Genomic DNA, 27,064 nt, shown 5'->3' with positions numbered 1-27,064 from the left:
AATGCTCCAAAACAATATTAGGTTTTATTAGTTGACACAATAATACAACATAATATACTGGTGTAATAATAACTGCACATATTTATAAATGGAAAAGAAATCAAAAGGGTAGAAATGTATCTGTGGTTATTATTCAAGATCTAAGATTGAGATAGGATACCTAAAAGAAAGGAAACGATCGTGCAATGGAATATTATTTATACATAAAAGCAAAATCCTTGTGATCGTTGCTTAATTGAGTGCATAATCATTTTTGTAGTGACTATTTCTTCGAGTATTTTTGGTACTCTAGCATAGAAAAAAAATAAAATAACATAGCTCAAAAAAACGTTTAATAGTTTAGCAAACTTTGATGTATCTATGAGGTTTTTGTATTTTTTTTTTATTTTCTCTCTCATTTCTTTTCATAAATTACAAAGAAAAAAAAGAAAAAAAAAACACTAGAAATAAATTAAAATTTCAATGACGGCTTTATAAATACCTTAACAAATCTCAACAAAAACAAATCCAATAAATTTTTTAAAAAAATGACAAACAATAATTGAAATGGACCGCGTAAATTATCCAAAAATAAATAAGCTCTGTCATTTTTGAGTGGCTCATGTGGCTCAATGTTAGTGACTTTTATTGTGTCGAGTGGTATCTTTATTATAGTATTAGTATGCCTTTATTTTTTTTTTCTTAGGTTATTTTAAAATTTGAGAGAGTAACTAGCAAGTGTTCTTTATAATTCTTTAAAAAAATTTATTTTTTTAAATATTTTTTAGGCTATGCTCTTTATCAAATTTTTTTTTTTTACCGTGCCAAAAACAATAATAACTCCCATTTATTGACTGTTATAATTAAGGTAGAACCAAGTGCAACTAGCTGGAATCTTAACATGAAGTGTAGCTTGAAGAAACTTCAGCATTTGAAGGCTTGGAACCTCACGTTTTATTTCATATTGGCAGTGGAGATATATTGAGTTCATTGCTTATATTGACTACGATTAAACAGAGGTAAGAGAGGAGGAGTAGAGTCAAAGGCGTAGATTAAAGAATAAAAAAAAAAAACTTATTTTATTTTTTCATCTGTTCTCTGCTATTTTTTATCTTAGATGTTTGACTCAATTCGGAACCCAACCACCAAGGCCCGATACCACATTTTAGCCAAGTCATGGGATCAATATTTCATTTGATTTGGGCTCTAAGAGCATCATCGTTTTTGGTTTTAGGATATTGGGTCATTTTGGAGTCTTAGATTTTCCACTGTACGTGGTTAGCATTAGATTTAAAGCCACTATAATTGACCGAGAACAATGTCAATTTTCTCATATAAAATGGTAACTAAGGATTTGAGAGTCGCCTCTCAGCAGTACCGTCACGGTTTAGACTTTGAATTGGAAAAAATGGTAGCAAAATGCAAGAAAATCCTTTGATATATGTTAGTTGACCTAAATATTTATCCTTGATAGTGAAATTGTGAGGAAAGTTTTCCCAGTTCTTTGTAGCTTTCTGTTTTTGTTAAGATGATGCAATGAAAAAGGTATGTTTTTTCATAATCACTAGTTAACTGTTAGAAAGGGAGGGAGGGAGGGTGCTAGCCTAAATTCTCTCTCTCTTTCTCAACTCATATTCCAGAAAAAACAAAAGAAAAATAAAAACTCCACTATCAAACTATCAAAATAAAATAGCATAAAATAAACTAAATAACAGGACTAAAAATGCTTCACTTTATATTGAAAAACTTGAATTTAGTGATTCTTATAAAATTAATTCATTAAAATTCTATCTTTATAAATAAATAAATAATAAAAAAGAATACCATAACTAGAGCTATTTCAACACCCATCAAAGAGGTAGTTCCCCACCCCCAAACTACTTTTTCATACTCTGAATTTAATGGTTTCAATAAATCCACTACTATAGTTCGTTTTGGACTAGATCTTCTCTCTCTTTTTATCTCTTACTCTGGTTGACATACAAAATAATACAAGAACATGCAAATTTTATATATAAATATTACCAAACTGTATCTTTTTATTCTATTTGTATGGTCATGAAATAACACATCATACATCTTTATAACTATCATAATCCACTTTTGGATTATTCCTTAAAATTTCTATATTTTTTCTTTCCAAAATAAAAAATAAATAATAAATAATAATTGCAAGAAGACTGATATTTTGGCAAAAGCAAGCTGAGAGGATTTTAAATGTAGAAAAAATCAAGCTGCAATTTTGGAAGGAATCGGTAACATAGTTGTACCTTATTATACCAAAAACTGAAGAGACAATGCAGATTTAATATCAAATTAAATCATTATTGGATGAATCCACATAAAATTAAGTTTAAGGACAAGTAGATTTTTTAATAGGCTAATTGGATTAAATCATGAGTCGAATTAAAGTTTAATTATGTTTAAGAATTAATTTGGATCCAATTGAATGATTTATTTAGGTGCAAGAACTTAATTATACTTTAAATGAGTTAAATTAATTTTATTGGGGACTTAATTGGTTTAAATTAAGGGTAAAGGCGCCAAACTATGGTGAAATTGTAGAGTTTTGAAAGTTTAATGGTCAATTAGAGGCTAAATTGAAGAAATCCAAAACCAATGACCAAAATAAAAAGGCATTGAAATCCAGGGCTGAAATTGAAGTTTATTAGGGGTAAAATTGCACAAAATTAAAAGTTTAAATTCAATTAGGGCTGTATTTAAGAGAAATCATAAATCAAAGGACTAAATTGAACTTTACCAATGCAACGTTGTTTTGGTTATTGTTCATCTTCTCCCTATTTTTTTCCTGGATTACTTTTCAGGGGTATTTAATGTTTCATCTTTCTACAAAATTTGACAAACACATGCATGTAAATGATCGTTTGACATCTTATTACACCTCGCTGTTGTACTTTCTGGCTAATTGACACCATAACGGTCGTGACGTCGACCCAAAGAGGCCAACTTAGGTAGCCTTCAATTGTCAAATTTGACGGTTCATGATGCCTACTTTGAGCCAATAATTGAGATTCTTCAAGGCTGAATCAGGGACCAAGATTTGACATTGTTAAAGAAAAAATATTCCTCTTCCATCCCTTATAAATAAGGGTGGATTCCATGCCCTGGGCATGAAGAAAATTGGGTGCAAAGTTGATAGAAACCAACCTCCCTCCCTAGTTTTTTTTTCTTTTAACCGACAATTCTCTCTCTTTTTTTTTATCTCTCTCCACCATGTTTTCAACCACCACAACCTTAGCACAACCATGAGCAACCACAACACAAACCCCTCTATCAACCCATCTCCTGGCCAACAGCAGAAACCACCATTACCAATCTCTCCTTCTCTTTTTTCACTGTAAACTTTTTTTTCCCACACCATAGGAACCCAGCCACCACCTTACCATTATCATGAGCCACCAACACTTCCACCGTCCTCTACAAGACTAGTGATGACAGTTGTGACCCCTGTGCCAGGTGAGCTCCTTCTTCTCTTCCCCCTCTCATTTACATGCAGAACGTGAAATAATTCATGTCTTGTAATTGTTGGCTTCTACTAGTAGATGCAAACTGGGTTGGACTCATTTTGCCTATCGCACCCGACATCGCGGCGGCTCACAAAATAATTCTCTTGATTGTGGAAAAAGAACAGATTTCTAGCATCTTGTTCTTTTAGGCGAAATGTTTTATTTGAGGAGTCGCCACCTAGTATTATGGTCACTAGGAACCCTAACTGGTCAACAAAGATTCTATGGTACAGGACTGGTTACGTAAAAGAGAAGATATTATCACCCCTTAAACGTTCTGCATGAGGCAGACTGCATTGCTGGTTTTGTCTTAAATTGCTAAATATTTATTCGCTTATGCTATGATAATTTGTTTATAATATTCCTGACTCTGGCGCCAATGAATATTCGATCTCGAATAATTCCAACTCGGGCGTTGGTAAAAATTCCACCCTGAAATGGGTTACCTGCCTAATGGAAAAAATATGAGGATTTTTTAAAAATGGTCACATTGTAATAGGTTACCTGTCCAGGGAGAAAACTACAAGGATTTTTCAAAAGTGGTCACATTGTAATGGGTTATCTGCCTAGGAAGAAAAATACGATGATTTTTCAAAAATGATCACATTGTAATGGGTTACCTGCCTGGTGGAAAAATACGAGGATTTTTCAAAAGTGGTCACATTGTAATGGGTTTCTATCCCAGTAAAAAAAGAAAGGAAAATGAGGGATCGAAGGCGTACTCGAAGGAGGTGAGGGCTCAAAGGCGCACTCAAAAGAATGGTTGAGGGCTTGAATGCACACTCAAAAGAATGGTCGATGGCTTAAAGGCGCACACAAAAAGAAGCGAGGGCTCAAAGGCGCGCTTGAAGCGAAGCGAGGGCTCAAAAGCGCGCTTGAAAAGGAAATGAGGGCTCAAAGGCGCGCTAAAAAAGGAAGGTAGGGTTAGGAAACGCAATACCTTGGATGATCAAGGGCTTGAAGGTGCACTTGAAAGAAAATGAATGCTCGAAGGTGCCTTAAAAAAGATGATAGAAGGCTTGAAGGCGCATTCGAAGGAGGTGGAAAAACACAGAGATTTTTCAGGTGGCCTAATTCTCATGGGTGGCCTGTCTAGATTGAAAAATTCTCAAAAATAAAAAATTTTCAACAGCAATTTTGATCTTTGGCCATTTCAAGTTGGCCTTCCACTTGATGGATTCTGCTAGAATTTTCTCTTACGAAATTTACAAAATTCATTATCCAATGTCTTAAAGTTTAGATGATAATGCATGCATCTTTACCTGATTTGAAATATAGGCCCCCATTTCTTCTTAGTCTTCTTGTTGCTTGACTGATGAGGACTTGCTACCTCTGATTTGGGTCATCTTTGTCGTTTGGCTTCTAGCCCACTCGAGTTGGCCCATGTAAGTTTATTTCCAAATTTGTTTGCACAACTCAGCCTTTGTGGTGCCCAGCATGACCCACTTGTTTGCTAAAAATTTTCTGACTCGTCAAATAATTTGAGAGGATCATTTATTACTCCTCGTCTCACTGCTAAAAACATTCAGTGTCACTAGCTGAAAGGATTAAGCTGTCTTTTGTAAACCAAAATGCCCCCCTTATCTGGTTGAAGAAAATTGCCATCTCATTTTCAACAATTTTTCCTTCTAAACACAATGTTGCCCCCTTGTATTGGTTATTGCCCTTAAGTGTTCTTTGTCAGTGACTTAGACAAATAATGATTTTAAAAGGCCATTCTTTCATTTCTCTCCTTTTCACTTTGGTGAAGGAATATGGGTCTAGAATGAATCTTGAAATAATGATCTTGCATTTTGAAAACAAAAATTATTTTGATGCGAGTTGAAAACAATTTGCTTTTGAAATCTTGCAACTTCTTGGTATTTTCTTTCTTGAAAAAGAGATTATTTGCTCTTGTGTTTGGAAAATGAGATCTTCGGTGAAAATCTATCGTGAGATGATCTTTTATTTCAAAGTGAAGGGCTCGAGAAAAAGCTCGAGGTTTTGTATGAGAAAAATTTGTCTCTTTTTGAACATTCATTTTAATACTACCTAGTATTCTCCCTTAAATGTTTTTGAAAATTCAAAAAAAAAATCTCAAAATTTTTAAAAATTAATTTTCTCTGAAAAAAACAAAAAATATTTTATTTTCACGCATTTGACCAAACCCTAAAAGTTTTCCAAGAATATTTTCATAAAAAAACCAAAAATTACATCTTTCTCATGTTTGAAAATGTAAAATGGATGACATGACCAGTTTATGATTATCTTAGGGTTTAGCTAAAGCACCAAAAATCCTTCACTAATCATTTTGTTCATTTTATATTTAAAGTGTTAGGATTTGGCGGTATAAAATTACATTGTAAAACATACTCTCAGATATTAAAGATACAAAATGCAAAATAAATATGATGCTAAAATTTAGACTTTAAAATGGTTAGGATTTAGCTCGATAAGATAGAGACTTCCTTACGAAGGGAAATCTACTTTAAACCTTAGATGAGACCAACAAATATAAACACAACCTGTAAAAACAATCAAACAATAATACAATTTACCTTATGTAAAGTGCACTGTGGATGATGTATCTTCCCCTTACACAACCAGTCCCTTATCTAGACTCTTATAGATCATAGATTTTCTAGTAACTATAATACTAGGTGGTGATTCCTGAATCTAATACTTATAATTTTATGATTATACCCAAACCCTTTTTTTCAACACACACCACTCAAGAGCCAGACGTTGTCGTCCCTCGACGCCCTCCCTCTCGCTCGCCCTACAACAATAACAAAAGTGAATATCATTAGTGGTTATTGGTTGATAACACGGCCAATCAAAGTCTCACTCAAATGAAACTAAACTTAAAATACCATAATGAGAGCAGAACAAAAGTGATGCTCTCCAAATTAAAGTTTCTTTATTATACCAAAATGTATTAAGCACTTGTCCTTGCAAAGACTTTGTCACCACGAAGATTGTTGTGACATGTACGTCGTTGAATGACAGAGCTACCTCCTAGAATGAAAGGGTTTGAGTTTAATCATAAAGGTATGATTTAAGGGAGTCGTCACCTATTATTATGGTTACTAAAAAACTTATGGTCTGCGATAATCTGAGTAAAGAAACTAGTTGTGCAAGGGAAAAACATATTATCCCTAGTGCATCCTACCTAAGGTAAGCTACATTGATGATTGATTATTAATCTAAGTCATGTTTTTGTCCGTTGGTCTCATCTGAGTTTCAAGGTAGATCTATCTTATCTGGTTAAATCCTAACCGTTCTAAGGCTATATTTTACCATTACATTTATTTTCTCTTTTGTATCTTTAATATCTGAGGATATATTTTAAAGTGTAATTTTATACTCCTAAATATTAAAGTCTATAACTAAATCCTAATACTTTGAATATTAATTAAAAATAATAATTGTTGTAAGATTTTTGGTATTTTTGTCAAATCCTATAATATAATCATAAACTAATTACGATATCTATTTTGTATTTTTAAAATATGATAAAAATACAATTTTGTTTTTTTAAAAATTATACATGAAAAAAAACTTTAGAATTTGATCATATGCACGAAAAACAAAATATATTTTTTATGTTTTTGAAATGAGGAAATATTCTTAAAATGTTTTGGATCTTTTAAATTTTTTTTGGAGAAAATAAAGTATTTTAAAATATCAGGTTTGTATTTTAGAGTGCAAGTTTTACATTACAATATTAAAAGAAATTCTTGAAAAAAAACATATTTTTGTGTTTTTTGAAATTAGGAAAAAAATTTTGAATTTTTATTTTTGAAATTCCAGAGAAAAATAAAGTATTTTTGATATCGGGTTTGTATCTTATAGTGCAAAGTCTATAATATAATATTAGACAAAAACTATTTTCAAAAACACGTGAGGGACCCACAAATAACTTCAAAATGGTACTTGAATTTTTTTTTAGAATCTTCTTTTTTGAAATTTTCAAGGGCCTCTTTGACTAAACCCCAGAATAAAAACAAATTTAAACTAAAAAAAAAAAACTTAGGGCAGCTTTGCCAAAAACATTCTTAGCCTAAAATTAGAGACTTTAAAATTTCTTAAGGTTGTGTTTGGCAACACGCCTTAAAGACCCAAACAAAGTCTTATTTCCTTAACAAAATTGATTGGCACAAGTCAAAGGCACCTTTAGCTTTTGGGTTTGGCTTAACCTAGCCACATGGGTTAGGCCTATTGGGCTGGCTTGAGGCCCAAACCCCAACATGCGGGTTGGGCTTAAGACCTACCCAACTTGATTTTTATTGGGCCAAAAGATGTCCCAAAAGGCTTTTGTCTTATAAACCTATCCTATCCACAAGGTGATAAGACCTTAAGTCAAGAAGAAATGAACATTCAAAATCTTGCTTACAAATTGTCTTCAGGACCTTAAGTCCAATATACAAAAATATTTAAACTAATGTAAGCACATTCCAACTAGGAACATGAAGGGTTTTTTTTTTCCCCAGCTAATAACCACACAAAACATGGTTCAATTTAGCAAAGGAAAAACTCTTGTCCATTAAATTCTATATTGGCTATGAACTCGTAAATATTCTTATTATATTGCTCACATCTTATAAGCCTTAAAATTACACCCCCTTCCAATATAGCTAAATAAATTTCCTGCTAGCATATCTTATTTTTAAGTTCAACTCAGAATCAAAACTCATTAATTATATGTAAGCAACACAATTAAGGTTAATAAAATAATGTCACACGAAATTGTCTTATCAATAATAATCTTCATGACTTTACTAGTTCATATCTTTTCCCATATCTTTGATCTAATTTGGCCACATCATAGGACTAGAGCCTCACATTTATTCTTATTACGATATGATCTATGTCTTAGCATGGTGGGTTGTAAAGATCTTTATTGTTTGTTTATCAACATGATCTTCCTTACTAATGATTCCAACATTAAGTTTCAACCACTCTTTTAATGTTACGAAGAGATGATAATTCGCTAACACCACTATCATCATCTTAAGCATTAAGTTGGTGCAATTATGAACACTTCTTCCCGTTATGATTGTCACATTCAGACATCGCGACAACCCGATTAAAAAATTTTCAAGGAAAAAGAATAGATATCTAACATCTTGTTATTTAGGAGAAAAAGGTCTTGTTTAAGAAGTTGTCACCTAGTATTATGATCATTAGAAACCCTAATTGGTTAACATAGATTCTATGGTACGGGACTGCTTACGCGAAAGGGAAGATACTATTACTCCTTAAGTGTCCTACTTGAGGCAAGCTGCATTGCTGATTTTGTCTTAAATTGCTAAAAGTTTTTTTTTTTTTTATTATGCTTTTCATGGTCTGCCTAGGATATTCCTAACTCTAGCGTAAGTGAATACTCGACTATAAATATTTTCAACTCTAGCATTAGTAAATATTACGCAACCCAAAAAATATAGCATTCCTAACTCTAGTGCTAGTGAATAAACCCATAAAATTTGGATTAAAAGGAAAAAAACTATTTTTATTATATTTTTTAGGGGGCTAGATCGAGCCTAGCTGCACAGCCTGTGCTGGACCCAATTGGCCCGACCTAATTAGCTCAACCTGGTCACTGGCCCAAGCCAATGACCCGGCTGGTCACTGTTGCATGTATGCGTGAACTATTCACGTATGTTGTGCATGGTGTGAAGGTAATTTTAATTACCTTCGCACAATGTCAAATACAAATTACAAAGCAAAAAGAACATGCTTGGTTCTGGAGACGAGAGGGTATTTAGAAGTGTGGTAGCGCTTGCTTTCCAAAGTGATTTTCATTCTAAAATACATTAAAATAATTTTTTTTTGAAAATTATTTTTGACAACAACATTTCAAAATGATACGAAAACATCAAAAAATATTAATTTAAAGCAAATAAAAAATAAAAAATTTCAATTTTTTTAAAAACACTTTTAAAACGCAATGCCTAACATTATTTATTGTTTCTCGTTCACTTCCCCTATGTTCTCTCTTTTGGTCTCCTATTCTCTCTATTTCTCTGCTTCCTATGTTCTCTCTTTTGGTCTCCTATTCTCTCTATTTCTCTGCTTGCTATGTTATCTCTTTTGGTCTCCTTTCGCTCCCTCTGTCCCTGTGTTTTCGTCCGTTTTTTCTGTCTCCTCTAGTATTCTTCTGTCGTCCTGTACCTGTGTTTTCGTTCCTTCTCTGTCGTGTCTATCTTCTCCTCTGGTTCTTTCTGTGTTTGTTTCTGTTTTGTCTTTCGTCTTTCAGTTCGTCCTCTCGGTTTCTTCGTTCTCTGGTTTTTTTTGTTGTGGCCTTCTCCTGGAATGCTCTGTTTCTGGTGCAGTAGCTACTGAATATGGAGACCTAGCGTAAGGGCGTCCCTGCTGGTGATCCTAGAGGCTGATTTTCAGCTGAGGAGAAGAACTCTCGGAGTTTACAGGTTGCTGCTATTGCTGGTTGGAGGCTGGTGTTCAGCTCTGCTATGGCTGATGAGGAACGGTATTATAGCTGCGCCTGTGGTGAGTGACCCGGCAGCCCTTATGGTATTTTTGCTGGGTGACTGATCTACCGTGACAATGATTTATGGACTGGCGCAGTCGCTGGTTGGAGCTGCTGCCATTGGGAGAAGAGAGATGGAGCAGCACCGGTTGAGACGTGGAGGAACTGGCCACGGGGGAGAAAGCTGCGACCTTCGGTGATGGCTCAATGACCTGTAATGGTTCTTAGTTTAAGAGAAGGTTGTGGTGGCCATTTTTTGTTAGGGTTGCTCAGCCATGCAACCGATTGTGCCTTTTTTTTTTAAAAAAAAAAAATTCTTCTACTTAGGTTTTCTTGTAATGTATTCCCCCAAAGGTTTCTTGTGATGGTCTCTCCCTTCTTGTGCATGTGGAGATTTGTATTTAAATAAAATATAATTAAAAAATCCCAAATAAATTTATTATTATTTTTGAAATTTAAATATAATTAAAAATCAAATTTGAAAGAGAATAATTATTATTATCTTATGATAATGATAAAATAATTAAAATATATTGTATTATCTAGTTTTTATGTAAGTTAACAAATTATATTTTTCATCCAAACAAATCTCAGATCTTTTAATTTTATATTTTATCCCTTATAAAATTAAATTAAAAATTAATTAATTAAAATTGAATTATAACAATGATCATCCAGCATGTATACCCTTTACCATTAATCCCTTTTAAAGTTACAAAGTCCACTAGAACACAATCAGCCATTAATCTCTTCAAAGTCAGAAATTCCGTTTCAGTACTCTAAAACCAAATATAACAAACCGTGATTTCATAAGTAATTAAGACAATAATTCAACATCACATACATGAAAATATGGTCATTTGTTTTATCATTTAACAACTCATCATGATAAAATCTTTCCATTTTATAATTAACTCAAATGAGTAAATCCTTTTTTCCCTTTTACTTTTTATTTACATTAACTTTTTTCCACACTTTAACATATGTTTCATTTTTTATTCACAACTTTCACATTTTTAGTCTTAGTGACTTCCTTTCTTATATGAATCCACCTTATAAGAATTTCATTTTTCTTTAGCCTTTCATTTAGGATTACCAACTCCAATTGTTTATAATATTCACTGGCAAGATGGAATGTTAATGATATCTAACATATTGGAACATTCATTTAATATCCACCTCTTTTTAGCATAATTTACTCGAACAAACCTCATTTTCTTAGGAAATATCCATATTACTTATTTAGACCCTTTTTTTATAATACTATGGTTTTTGGGTAGATTTGCTCGATTTAATTAAATTTTGGTAAAGTTTTTTCTATGTAGAACTCAATCTACTTTTAACCTTAGATATGACCTACAAATAGAAATACAAAATAGAAAAACAATCAATTATTACAATTATAAGCTTATATACAAATATTTCTAATTTATTAAATTTATAAATTTACTAAAAGTAATCCAAAATCATATTAAAAGGAAGATCTATCAATTCAAAATATGCAAACAAATTGAGTAATATGCAACTAATATTAATATTAGGGGAAATTCAACAATTGTTCCCAATACACCATCATTAAAACATAATTCTTTTTATTTTCTTTTTGGCCTTTTCTTGACTATACTACCTATTTCCTTAACTTTTCATTTGTAATTCTTTGCAAACAAGCCCTTACTCTTACACATAATTATAAATACTTCACACTAATAACTTTATATCATGTAGTATATTGGATTATCAAAGTTATGGCCTAACGATGCAATTAGCTTAGTTCTTTCTGATATCTTTGATGTCCCTTTCTAAAATCATCCAAAAGACATTTGATATGTAGATTTCTACTCGAATGACCAACTCATAAATGTTAAAGAACCATCTCAACCCAATAGCTTAAGCTGTTAGGTGATGTCCTAGGATATGATTTATATTATTCTCTAACACACTCCCTCAAGTGAAAGCCCTTCGGGCTTGAAATTTGCACAGACCCACATTACCTTGTACTTAATTTTTATCAAATAAATAGAGAATGTGAGATTCAAACTCGTGACCGCTTGGTCATCAAGGCTCTGATACCATGTCAAAGAACCATCTTAACCCAATAGCTTAAGCTGTTAGGTGAGATCCCAGGATATGATTTATATTATTCTCTAACAATAAACACTCGATCCATAGTCCCCACTCATGTGGTTAGCTTATCAATTCCTGACAAGTAACCCCTATTTATGTGGTTGGCTTATCAATTAATTTTATATATCTTTTTTTTAGATGCAAACACAATAATAAGAAGTTTAAAAGTAACATTGTTTTAAATAAAAGTAAGGTGGAGAACATCTATTTGTTCTTTCGGATGATCTAGTTATTAACTACTGATGCCTCTTTTTATAAAAAAGAAGATCCAAACATTCACATTTATGTTATCATTGTTGAATTCATAACAAGACATTTCATTATACCCTAATTTCTACACCTTTCAATTTGTCCATTTCTTATTTCCATTATCTTATATATTAATTTCCTTGTTTTACAATAATACACAATATTAACAATAATATTTACTAGCATCATTTTTCTTTTAACTTATTTTATTTGACACATTCCGGATCTTATAACTTAGTCAAATATTTAATTTTGTTTAATATGCTAATATTTTCCACATTGCATTGCATATACAACCTTTCAAAATTCACAACTTACCACTTAATCTCCATAACTACCTTGAAATTTCTAAAACACACAAAGTCAACATAATATATTTTAATGAGTATGCACACCCAAGAATTTTTATCAATATCAATTTTAATTCTTATTCTTTTAATTTTTTTTACAATAATTAAAAATTAAATTATACAAAATTATCCTACCATTTAATATGCAAACAACATCCGATACAATGGACACATAATAATATACAATATGAAAAGTATGAAAAATATGAAGGCAATGAAAATATAACTTATAAGATCTAAATTGTACATTATCATTGTTCACTAACATCCAAGCTGTAAAATCTTAAAAAATCATCTAATCATTATCAGCTAATATTCTTTTTAGCTTGAGAACTTTTTTTTTTTTTTTTTTTTTCGTATTCAAGGAGTCTGTTCTTTTTTATAAATCATGTATATAAATTTGCTGGTTCTCCATATATTTTTTTATTTGATATATATACTTTTGATTAAAAAAAACACAAAATCTAAAAAATCAAATAAAAAAAATTATAACACAACATAAACAAGAGATAATTGCATTAACAGTACATGAATTTTATTTTATTTTTGTTTATATACACCAACTTAAGTAAGAATTCTAATCAAGCACTTTCATCCAAACTCTGTTAGTTCCTTTTTTTGCTTACGTGTACTTTGGTATTTATTTAAAAAAAAATTGCAACATTGATAAACCAACTTTCAGTTTTCATCTGTCAAGTAAATAAACTTTTTTTTTTCCCATTAAAGTACACCATTTTAAAAAAATCTCATACAAAAACAAGCTGATTCCTTCTTTAAATTTTAAATTTTATTAAAAATATTCATAATATTCATCCCCATAAATCGGGAGTAATAATCACTGGCCAGGGAGAGTGCCTTGGGCTCTGAATTCTCACAACCACGGAGATAGCTTTCAGAGACCGTTTACATATATAGAATTATAAATCCATAACCATACCAAGATGGATGGTAAGCAACAAAACGTTGTGTAGACGTCTAACTATTGATCCTCTGTATCATCATTATATGATTACAAACGAAGCTCCAAGCATGTCTTTGGCTTTTTTCAAATTAAAGACGAGGTTTCCCATGGGCAGATGTAGAGGAATTTCCAATCCATGATTTATCTGATGGAGGAAAGAGGTCTTGTGTGCTGTTTAAACTCTGGTCTGTGACCTGCTGATAGTGGCCTTTGACACGTTTGGAGTGTAAATCATCACCATAAATGCTAGGATCTGAGGTCACCTCCGGGATGCTGGTCTGTCCTTCAAGCATGCTCACCACTTCTGACATTGCAGGCCTTATAGATGGAGAAGCATTGGTGCATAAGAGAGCCGCTTTGATCATCCTCTCAGCCTCTTCCTTGTTGAATTCAGACTGCAGCTTTGGGTCCACTATCTCCATTAAATTTTCATTTTTTCGCAATACATGAGCCTGTGACGACAATTTTCAAAGACAAATAAGAAGGAAGCTATGATATTTTACCAAATGTACCATGTTTTGCATTGAGAACTGATGCCTCACGCGTCCTTAATTCAGGATAGCAACAGAAACAGACTGACGATGATTTACCCAGTCAAGAAGACAAAGAATTTTTCGTTCTCTGGCCTGTAACTTGAGTTGCTCTTTCCACTGACAATTTCTAAGGCGACAACCCCAAAACTATAAACATCTGCTTTATCTGTTAGATAGCCCCACAGTGCATATTCTGGAGCCATATATCCTCTGAAATATATATATATATTTTTTAAATGCAGAATTAGTGCCCTTCAGAGACTTGAGGAGTATTACTATCATTAAACTTCACGAATTAAATTAGTCTCAATACAACTTACATAGTTCCAGCAACTCGAGTGCTAATATGAGTGTTCCCATCTTCATTGAGCTTAGCTAGTCCGAAGTCTGATATCTTGGCATTTAGATCTTTGTCCAGTAATACATTTGTACATTTGATGTCCCTGTGAACGATCCTGATTGCAGATCCTTCATGGAGAAATGCTAAACCTCTGGCTATTCCAACACATATCTTATACCTTGTTGGCCAATCCAGCATCAGAGCACTTGTTTGGGAACCTGCTCATAATAGGATTGTTGATAAGATCATTTCATGTTTGGTAGTTGATGCAGTGTTATAAAAAATATTTTTTACTGGAAATTTATCAACAAATGCTACCATGGTTACCAAAAAGTGCACGAGAGAGGGAGTTGTTTTCCATGTACTCGTACACCAGAAGCAACTGGTCTCCTTCAATACAGCATCCATAAAGCCTTACAAGATTGGGATGCTGTAAACAAGATATCATGCCTATTTCGTTCACAAATTCACGGTTTCCTTGTCTGGATTTAGGAGATAGCTGCTTAACAGCAATAATAGTACCATCTGCTAATTCACCCTGCATTGGAAGTCAATCACGCATCTAAATGCTATAGTGTTTTGGGGGCGGATTCACCCATGCATGATTCCAATAATAAAATTGTGATAATATGAAAAATTCATTAGATGACAAACCTTGTATACAGATCCAAAACCACCCTCTCCAATCTTGTTTTCTGAATTGAAATTGTCAGTGGCCGCTTTTAGCTGCCTCAAGGTGAAGGAACCAGTTTTCAAATCTAGCCCTTTAAGCTCTGCACGTAGCAGTTGGTATGGGAGGATGACAGTCAGGAGACATATCGTGAAATAATAGAAATGCTTGAACATCATACATCCATGCACTACGCGCATTCTTTAGTGTGATTCGCCATTATTTAGAAAATTAAGAGAAGACTCAGTGTGAGGAAATGACTGATTTTACAATACCTCGTTCTTTTGTGTATTTGTGTCCATAGCAGAGCTTCCAATAAATGAAACCCGTTACCAAGAGAATAAGGAACGCTGCTGAAGTGACAACTCCGATCACAATAGGTTTCTTGCTTGTTTCCTCAGGTTCTGATATTAAATAAAATTGCAAACGCAAAGAAGGCTAAACATCCCATCAAATGGATAATAAACATTAACGCTGTAAAGACACCTGACCACTATAGCACAGTTCAATTCTCACCTTCACAATAAGTTCTGTAACCTGAAAAACCACAGATCACGGAAAGATTCTTAGATGGGATAATGAAGTGAGTGGAAGAAGCTTACAGTTACAGTGACAACAAAAATCAGGCTAATCACTTATGCAGATTGGTTTATGAGAAACATTAAATGTGTTTAATCTTATCAGTTAGGGGAGGGAAAAAAAAACCCAGAAAGCTCAGAAAATTGAAATAGAAATGAATTCAATGGTGTCCTATTGTATAAATTAAACTCCTTGAAGTCTGTAAGTTTCAAATGAGAGGCAGAAAAGGAACATGTAACATACCTGAACATACGGATATAGCAGAAATTATAGGACCATAATTTCCTCTTATTGGAATGACAGTAGTGCCTTTTCCAGCCCAGTATAATCGGATCTCCAGGGTACGGTCTGTCACAGTGGTGTTGAATGCTATTGTGAAATTTCTGCTAGATCCTTTGGCTTCCTCTGTAAAGTTAAAATCCTTTTGCACTTGTATTCCCTGGAACAAAGTTTCCTACTCAAAAGGGTTCCTTTGAAAAAGAAAAAAAAAGGACATCCACAATCTCTTCGGAAGGAAAAGATAATTAATTACCTGAATGTAAATATCAAAAACACGGCTTGCAACTTTGTTGTACAGTTTTTCATCTGTGAATTCTATCTCAGCAAAGTGGAGTCTGACAGTGTAATTCCCATTTTCTAGACAATATCCATAATAAGTGATAGACAGGGGAGTTTTACGTGCTGTTGCATACAATCCAGAGTCAACCAGATTAGAATTTGATTGAAGCGTATATTTGTTATCATAGAAATTTTCATCATCCATGAAATCTCCTGTGCTGCTGAATCCCCAGTTTGATCCTAATCTATAATAACTCCTTGCAGCAGCATTACTTCCACTACCTTGATCATGATCACCTTCATACAAGATTCTCCCATTCTTTACATCTTGTCCACCACAGTTTATATGGAATGAACCATAATCTGCAGCACATAAAACTAGTATACCATTAGACATGTTTCAATTTTCCGTTTTGTCATACTTATAGAAGCATATCAATGGGGAATGAGTTTACTTTACTACAAAGCTTCAAAACTATGATTAGTCACTGGTCAACACTTCATCAAGTGGCTTGCCATTGTCAGATTAGTTCAACTCAATGAATTCCTTCTGTCAACTTTTGGTTTCTGACGGTGAAACCAGTGATCAAGTTCTACTTCAAACCACGTTTTGATGTATAAATTTTCCAACAAAGTGACCATGAATTGACCTTATTAGTTTTTCGAGATAGAATCTAATTAAAAAGCTAACAATCATCAATGTCATTCAAACATTGAAGTACACCAATAAATATGGTACATCGATAAACTTTAATGGCACACTCGGATTTTATAAAGTGCACAAGTTCTTATTATGAAAAAAAAAAAAAAACATACATTTTGGGCACCGAGATATCTCTGAGCATGGAAGAAGATCGTTTCTGTATATCATGAAAATTATAGTATGTTAGAATAATAAATTGTTTTGTAGATTGAATTCTAAGAATCTGGTATCAGAAAAAAGCCTCGGAATCAGAATCAAAACATGCTTAAAAAAATTGTATCACTCAAGGAAAAAGATTCAAGATGTGTTTGCTCTTTGAAAAAATGATAAACATTATACTCTGAGCATAAATTAATTCTGGATATCTATCTATTCAGCTGCTTAGGTAGGATTTAAAGATGTAGTATAGTTTATTATTTAGTTAAAATATCAAAATATGTTTTGTCTGAATTCCACGTTCATCCGAAGTAAATTGTATCTGTCTCTGCAACTCTGTACTCATGATAGCATATGTTGTTATCGCAAATAGGTACAAGATCTTGCTAGTAATTCTTTTGACCCTGTGGGATTTTTTGAAATCACATACAGCAGAATCTCTATTGCTAAATTTCATCTCCAGAAATATAAATACGAAAAAACATTGCAGTCCACAGAGTATAAAAGAAGAGCCTTACAATTTATTATTGCTGGACGAGCTTCGAAACCAGTTTATATTATTCCTGATTTATAAACTCAAATCATTCAGTTTCAAAATCACCAAGAATATCCCATTTCAAATATTTATGAACATCCTTACTCTTTACTGCTGCTGCATCTTGGTGACCGTGAAAAGTTATTGTACGAAACATCGCTGGAAAAGATCAAGAAAACCATAAATCTAAATACCAACTTCCACAAGGTTAACAAATAAAGAGAATATATAAACTTCACGATGCATGCAAGCGCTAGAAATGCACTAGCTTTCATATAATGGTTTTTCTTTTATTGATGGTGATGGCTTGGATGACTAAGATTTAATTGTTTTCAAGGGAAATGGTTTATTAATTTTTTTTTGAATTGATCTGCTAGAATTGGTGGATTATTTAAGGGGTATTGATCATAGTTTTTCAATTTTATTGTTAAGTTGAAAATTTTAAAAAAATTAATTTTTTTATAGAATTGATGACAATTAAATTGTATTAATTTAGATTGAATAAGTTGGAGTAACCGGTGTACCTGATAGGAATCATGTATAGAGAATGAGATATGAGAGCAGACTGTAGTGTCTCTATCATAAGCATCCTAAGATATAGCTCGAGCCAACGAATCAATAGTCAATTAGGAGTTGGTTCAAGAAGAAATTATTGTTGTGACGGCCAATCTAAGGGCCCAAATAGAAGCGCAATATGAAGAATGAAATAGAAAGCAATAAGAGAAAATAATGATATACATGTCAACTTAGTATCCTCCTTCCTAGAAAAGCATCTCCAAGAAAAGAAACTGTTTAGAAGAGCCAAATTGATAATGTAAATTTGATATTTTTTTATATATGCACTTCAATGAAAAAAAAAATCATTTAGAAAAGCTAATTGTATTTTAATATATTTGAAATTGATACAACTATTTATTAATTATAATTAACTAATACAACTCCAATCAAAACCTTTTTTTTGCATAAAAATATATTAAATAAACTTTTGACTCCTTTGATCAATATGTAGGAATAGCTCCCTCAATATAGAAATGCTATTTTATCTCTCAAATATAGCTCTCCCCTTGGAGCTATAAACGTGAGGGATGAAAACCTTTTTTTTTTTTTCCTTTTGGCTTTCTTTTTTTCTTTTCCCTTGGAGATGTCTTGAATCTTTAGGAGATTTTCCTCCCCCTCCCCTCCCCACCTCCACTTGCAACTCCAACTTCTTTCTAATATATAATGAGAGTAGCTGTTGCACATATTGTTTACTTTCTAGAGAACAATTGTATTGCAAACTCTACATAATACACATACCAGTGTTCTATATATATACACATAGATAATAACATCAGCCTTCAAGTCATTTATGAAAGTTTTATTGTTTCAATGAAGTCAGGCCACAGATCGATGGATGATTTTCAAGGTTTTAGGATAGTATTAACTAAAATATTTTTTTAATGTTAATTTGGACCATTTATTGAAATTATTGAAATTTTTCTTTTATAAATTTTTACTTCAAGGAAAATTTTGCATGGAGAGAGAGCTTATATTAATTTTATGAGGAATATTTAAGAGAATCATGCTCCAATTATGAAAGATCCAATCCGAAATTAATTTTTTATTCCAAATATTAAAATTTTATTTTTCATTTACTAACAGATAATTAATTTGTACCATATAAGTTGCATGATTTTTTGTATGAGGCACAATAGAAAGTCAAAAATATATGAAAGAAAGAGAGCTTCTAAGCTAGAATGATGTGATAGTTTGGAAAGATTTTGAATCGTCATACATCTTAGAGGTTGTATTGACAAAATACATTGAGTATGTGACGTCCACACATTTCACTTGATGATAGGATTTTTTTTTTACTACATCCATTTTTTTATTAGTTGTTTTTTATAAATATATTGAATTGACAACATTTTTTATTGCATGCTATAGTTTTTGTATGCAAGCCAAGCTTGATGAAACTTTTTGTTGAAATGCATGTGTAGAGTGATGGCCGTCAAAAAGGGGTGTAGCAGTTCGTTGATAGTCGAGCTCAATATTTTGTGGTATGTTAGTGTTTAATTATTTTTTTTCTTAAGTTATTATGTCCTTGAATTTGATAAATTTATTTTTTCTTTATAAGATACATATAACAGTTGGTTGAAGGAGAGATACGGGGATGAGCTTTCGACCCATTTGGATATCAGTCTGGATTTGTGGTTGGAGGGAGAATCATTTGGTGGACCTGATAGAAATCGAGTATATGGACTCTCTAACACTATGACTGAGAATTTCTGAATGACCCATAGTACTTCAACTGTTGGATGCTCGCAATCAATTCTAAGCAATCAAACTTTGGAGTTCGCAATGATGTTAGACCAATAGGTACAAGATCGGACAACCTATTTTAGTGATAAATATGATGACTCACTACTAGTTATGGAGAATTTTGTTGATTGGTAATGGAGATAAGATCACAGATGGGTGGTTCATGTTAGGGGTGAGCAAAAAAACCAACAAACCGATTAAACCGAGAAAACCAGAAAACAAACAACAACAAAAACCGAACCCTGAAAAAAAACTGATTACACCGATTAAAATATTTTTTAAAAAAATTTTGGTTCAGTTTCAGTTTCATAAGCTTGAAATTAAAAAAACTGAATCAAACCAGTTTAGTTAAGAAATAAACCAAACCAAACCAAACCGAAAAACCGAACGGAACCAAAAAAACTTATTAGAAAGTCCAAAAAAACAACATAATTTTTAGTTTTTAATATCATATAACCGAACCGAACTAAAACCGAATCAAATCAAATTGAACCGAAACTAGTTAGTTGAGTTTCAGTTTTTAACTTAAAATAACCAAACTGAACCGAAACCGGTTTCAGTTTGATTTTTTGTTTTTTTTTCTTTTACAAAATTTTAGTTTGATTGTTTTTATAGGTAGAAACCGAACCGAACCAAAAATAATCACCTCTAGTTCACGTGCACCCCTTAATTGCCCCTACGTTCCCGATGACAATCTACCTCCTCCTCCTCCTCATCCATCGCCGTTTTTATTTTAGATTTATTATATTCGATCGTAAAAAAAAAAAATTGATATGTTTTGTTTGTCTATAAATTCATTGATATATTTATTACTGACAGACTCACCGACAATTTATAAATTACCGACAATAGTTTTTTCGATAGACCATTTATATATATATATATCCATGAGTCTTTCGGTAACATACATATCGATGGATTGCTAGTGTAAACACTGGCAAAATTTATCGGTAAAACTATTAAATCCGGTAGTGTTCCATGTTAAAAAATATAATTTATCTACAAGACGTGGTTCGGGGTCTCTCTACTCATTAACCTCCTGTGAGTATGAAATATAAGCATAATATGAAGAATTATTTAGGGGGTGTTTGAGAGTATGGTAACGATTGCAATTCAAAGTGATTTTCACTCGGAAATATATCAAAATAATATTATTTTTTATTTTTTTAAAATTATTTTTTATATCAACACATAAAAACAATCTAAAAATAAAAATAAAAATAAATAAATAAACAAATTTTTTAAAAAACACTATTTCTACTGCATTACTAAACACTGGCTTACTTTGAAGGGAGGGGAAACTGGGAATGAACTTGTTCATGATGCATAAAAGATAAGCATGACGGAATTGAATGCAGTGCTGTCAGTGGTGAGACTGCAGTGCAGAGAAGAAGATAAAAGGAAGCGGTTTTTTTAAAATCAAAATTAATTACAGGCATATTATTGTGTTTCAGCGCAGAGAGGTCAAATCTCATACTTGTATATTCAGTTAAGGTCATGCAGGTCATAAACTTACAGGCATTAGTCATGGATCTTCAAGGAAAGAAGGCAAAGCATATCAATATTCAAATTAATAAGTACTGAATCCAATGATGGGTATAATTTAGGAACCTACAGATTTGGGCTGTTTTGGAGGAATGGGTCCTGCACTGTTCCAGTCAGCTTGTTGCCACTCAAAAACCTGGTAAGAAACCACAATCATAGTATCAGCATAATTTATTGCGCCATCCTTGATAAGATTTCAATAACCAAATTTCAAATTATCAGACTTTAGCATTGCTCACGTAAACTGTCGTCGTCGTATTGTATTAGGAGGAATCTCTCCAACCAACTTGTTAAAAGTTAAGTCGCTGCAAGAAATTACAGCAAACAAAATTTTAGGCTTCAGTCTCTGAAGAAGATTTTACATCTTTGTAAATATATCGGCAATAAACAGGTGAATATATATATATATGTCTCATAATTAAAGGTTATTAAATTCTTTGAAGTAATCCTCTATTTATATTCTTCCTTGGAGAGTTGCAGTGGCTTGAAATCACTACCTTCTCATAGGAGCTCATCAGTTGTGAAAATAAGTCAATGTTATGTTAGAAGCTAGTTGTGATTCTTCTACTCACTCTAGTAGGACTTTAGTTATTATATACCCGGCCCAGGATTATATATTAATATAGGATCTTTAACTTATACAAACGACCTGATGATTCAGGCAGATCCCACGCACCAGCGTACATGGAGATCATATTGGAAAAATGTGGCAGAATTGAAATGTATAAAAAGAAATTCTAATTTGCTTAGCAGCAGATGTAAGGCGATGAGTGAAGTTCACACTTACAGTGTTGTTTCCACTTTCCATGCGTTTTCTGGGATTGTTCCAGTTAAATTGATGTTCCTCAGAACCCTGACAACAAGTTACAGGTTGGCTAAACAGTCTGAACAGAACATATCCTGAACTCTACTGTGAAAAGTTATGAAGCAGTTCACATACAGGGTATCCCTTCGAATCGTCACGTTAGGTAACTGAAACTCTGGTCCAGGCATATCAGCAATCCTCCTGCATAACAGTAAGAGACCTTGAATACAAGTTAAATGTTCAATTCCCTTCATTTATCTCTCCCTATCTCTCACACACACAGAGAATTCATCAATAATTAATACAGCAGGAGGTCTGCAGCACAAGAAAGTGGTTTTACTCACAAATCAGACAACTTTTCCGAATAAAAAATCGCAAGAGGTATAGGTCCTTGCAATCCAGTCGCGTACAAAACACTTCATTAGTCACGAAAAGAACAAAAAATCTCAATAAAGTGTATCGTGTTGCATTAGAATGAATTAAGATCTTGTGAAGATAAACATCTCACAGCTTTTGAAGTTGAGTCCAGTTCCCAATGAACTCGGGTACGGTGCCATTAAGATTATTATCACTTACGCGACTGCACATTGAATATGTTAAATTATCAAAAAAAAAAATTGTGTTCAAGGAAAATAAGTGAGGGCTTACAAATCCGTCAAGTTTTTTATCTGCGCAAGTGCCTCTGGCAAGGTCCCCACTAACTTATTGCCGGAGAGTATCCTGCAATTGTTAATTCACGGCATCAAAGCAAAGATTTGAACTATTGAAAACGAAATCTCTAGCAAGTCTTCACAATGAAGAATTTAGTTAAAATTTCTTACAGAGTTTTTAAGTTGACAAGCTTGCCAAGCTCAGGTGGGACAACACCAGAAAACTGATTTGATTCAAGGTTCCTATATATATATTTTATAATTGCATTTGATAAAGTGAAATAACCATTAGAGAACAAAGTAAACTAGCATTGCTTGCAATATTCGAATAACTCAAACTAGAGGTAGAGCACTATAACAGATTCAAGCCATACAAGTAGGTGAGGGCAGTAAAACTTCCCAAATGTGCAGGAATATTTCCTGACAAGCGATTTGCAGCAAGCGAGCTGCATAAGAGGTTAGTTAGTTGTGTTAAGCTCACTCTTACATAGAAAATAAGATAAACCAAGAAGAGGGGTGAATTTATAAATGAGCTTACATGAAAGACAGATTTTTCATCGAAGCCCATTCCACCGGAATTGTGCCGTATAGATAGTTGCGAGTGAAATCTCTGTCATAGACAATGTTGTTGTATAAAAAATTATTTTCCATCTTGAAAATTGCTCCAAAAATTTATATAAACGCTTGAAATTTTAATATAACCTGTGACAGACAATGGCAAACTCATAATCACATAACATCTGATGAGTATTAATTATCATCGAGGCATCTCAAGATTCATAATCATTTAATGGATTCAGAATTGAGGCCTCGAAGCAGAAACATGAGCCAAATATATATGTCCTTAATTAAGGGTTCTTACATTTTTTGGACATAAGTAAGGTTGGCTAATTCCGGAGGAAGCCTGCCTGGAAGACTGTAATCTTTGAGCAGGCTTTATTGCAAGCAGGAGACAGAGACATCATTGGTCACAGTTTAGGAAAGCTAAGATATATATATAAGAAAGAAAAGCATAAAAATGTAAAGTAATTAAGAGGCTTACAATGAAGTAATGTGACAGTAATTATCATCAGTGATGCTGCAGTTACATTCGATGGTGCTGTTCCCTTCTAAGTTTGGTGGAGCAGAAGTCAGTTCTGTCTTAACGAGTCCATTCTGTTGACAACTATCGACGAACTTCAAGGATAGTTGGCCATCCTCGTTTACTGTCTTACCGATTTGTCTTAACGCTTCAACTGGTGGGTTTTTTTTTTTTAAATAAATAAATAATTCATGAGGAATGTGCACTATTCAAAACATTCTCAAATAGTTGTTAGATTAATAATAATAACAATAATAAATAGATTATTATTTCAAAACATAAATAATAAATAAATAATTTGGGCTTCTCTAACAATAAAAAGCCTATATATTGTATAGTTAGAAAGAGTTAAAAAAATTAGATATGACTAAGCCCAACAAGGGCCCAAATATTGTCAACGTAGTTATCTAAATTCGAACAAAGATGATACTAGGAACTAGGAAGTGAAGGGGTAACTTTCATATGGCCCAAATGCCTAGTTTTCACCCCCCTTTTCTTATGTTATTCTCGTTCCATCTACTAAAGTCTAAAATATAATAATTAAATATATGTCTTAATTACCCTTTAATTTTAACTTCTAAGAAATTCCTTTTAAACTACTCTCAAAATAATAATAATAAGAAGAAAAACATTTACAAAAAAGAAGAAGTAACAAAGAAAACCTATATTTTAAGGATTGTATTTTATCTTTGATATTTGTATGTTTTTTTAATTTACTATATATATATATATATTTTCTTAAATATTATATTTTGAAGAATCTAAATTATCAAACTAATTTAGATAATTCTAATTGAATTATATTTCTCTTCACTCTGAAAAAAATCTTTCGATATTTCTAATTGAATCCTTTCGTTCCTAATTTCCGATTAGAGGTTACAAGTGAGAAGCAAATCTGTTGATGTTTTGATCAGATGAGTTGAACAATTTGAAAGACCTCACTGATCTGATCTCAATATATATTACTGTGAAAACAAAGTAATACAGTGCTAGCTAGGTTGTTCTTACCTTCTCCTGGATGTAGCTGATCAGAAGCAAGCAAAGTAATAGAGCTCGAGAAACTGATCAATATCACCATAACTTGGCAAAGCTGAAACATCATTAACATCTTGTGCTGAAAATTGGCTGCAAAAGCTCGAATAAGTTTTTATTTGTCGAAATGAGACAGGCAGGGAAAAACTCTCTGATATTTTGAAACATGCTAAGAATTTTCTGCTCTTCTTTTTTCTTTTCGCAAATACTGATTGATGTAGACAGAGACCAATCTCTTTTCCACCTGGGGCTAAAGGACAACAAGCTATTTGGAGTTGATGATAGACTCAATTATATAGCTAGTGGACAGCAGGCATAATTGACAGTTTAACACTTGCAGCAGGTTTATTTCTATGTTTGAAAAATATTTTTAGAAAGAAATTGAATTTTGTTTTTAACTCATAGAATTGGTGACAAAAAATAAAATTATTGACTAATGTTATTCCATCAATAAATTAATTAGTAAAATTTTTATCAATAAAATGATAATTTTATGCCACACAAAAATAAGAAAATACAAAAAAAAAATATATATATCAAAAAATATATTCGAAAGAAAACAAAAAACAAATAATGGGAGCGAGAAAAGGATGTTGGAATGCCAAAAAATAACCAAAAATTGGTTGAAGAGGTTTAAAAATGCAAAAGATTGAAATTTGACAGTATATTTTTAACTGGCGAGGGCCTTGTTAATAAGGAAAATTCAGCTTGAGGACGAAAAGCTCGAAATCAGATGTTTATGGACTTAATTAAACTTTATCTAAGGTTTAATTGAATTTATGGAGGGTTTGATTGTAAGAAAAAATAATACCTAAGTCCATTTAGGCTTTTTTTAAAAGAAATTAAAGTTATGGGGTCCAATTTTAATTTTAAAGAGTTGATTTGGTCAAATCAGAGGTTTAATTGCATAGTTATTAAAGTTTGATGGCCAATTATGGACTTAATTGAAACAATATGAAACCAATAACCAAACCGGAAAAGATGTTAAAATCAAAGGATCCAATTATAATTTATCCGGGGGCTTGATTACAACATTGTTAAAAACTTCAAGGACCAAATCATAAATATCATTAAAAGTTGGAAAACGGTGCCGTTGCCTTGAAACACTATTCACTGTCTTCTTCCAGCCGTTTCAGCAGTAAAGGCCGAGAGACGTTTTCTTGCAGCAACAGTGCCAATTCTCTTCAATTATGGGGCATGTGTCACAGCTGTCATCCCTCTGCAAACCGTTACCAAGCCAACCGTTGCCAGCACAAAGCCTTCTCTGGCATTATAAAAGCAAAAGAACGCGACAGAGAAGAGGGAGAGAAAGAAGAGGGGGGGCGGAAGGAAGCAGATGATAGTGAGGAAAGAAACAAAAAAGGGAGGGGAAAAAAAGAAAAGAAAAGAACAAAAAAAAAAAAACGAGAGAGACAGAAACGAGTAGAAGGAAAAAATGTAAGCAGCAGAGGAAATCGTTGAGACCAGAACCAGCTGCCATCGTCTTCATCATTTCAGAAAAGCAGAAACGAAGAAGAAGAAGAAGAGTGCAGGAATGAAAACAGTAGAAGAAGGAAAGAAAAAAAAGGTCGTCCGATCAGAGCATTGATCACCCTCAACTTCGTCTTCATCTTCAGGTAGCAGCTTCAGGGGACGTTTGAGAGGACCAGAGAGGCAGAGAAAGAATATAACAGGGAACAAGAGGAAGAGTAGATCAGAAGAGAAAAAAAAAGCAGAAGGGAAACGCAGAGAAATAAAGAAGAACCGCCGGCCAGTCAGCACCACAGTTCGCAACCGCATCAGCAGCACCTCTTTCAGAAGCCACCGCAGGTCCACCCCTCTTCCTTCTTCTTCTTCCTCCACTTCATCTTCCTTGGTTTCGTCCTCCACTGTTCTGCATGAACAATGGAGAGTGAATTAATTCGCTCTCCACTATTT

The 27,064-nt window shown here is 32.9% G+C and overlaps 1 pseudogene; it reads right to left on the bottom strand.

Moving 5' to 3' along the window:
- Positions 1–13,471: 13,471 nt before the first annotated feature.
- On the bottom strand, positions 13,472–25,341 carry LOC118029973 (probable LRR receptor-like serine/threonine-protein kinase At1g29720; annotated as a pseudogene).
- Positions 25,342–27,064: the final 1,723 nt, after the last annotated feature.

Source organism: Populus alba, chromosome 5, assembly GCF_005239225.2.
Source record: "Populus alba chromosome 5, ASM523922v2, whole genome shotgun sequence".
Classification (NCBI taxonomy): Eukaryota; Viridiplantae; Streptophyta; class Magnoliopsida; order Malpighiales; family Salicaceae; genus Populus; species Populus alba.
Note: the sequence above shows the minus strand (reverse complement) of the source record. Positions and strands in the feature narration are given on the sequence as shown.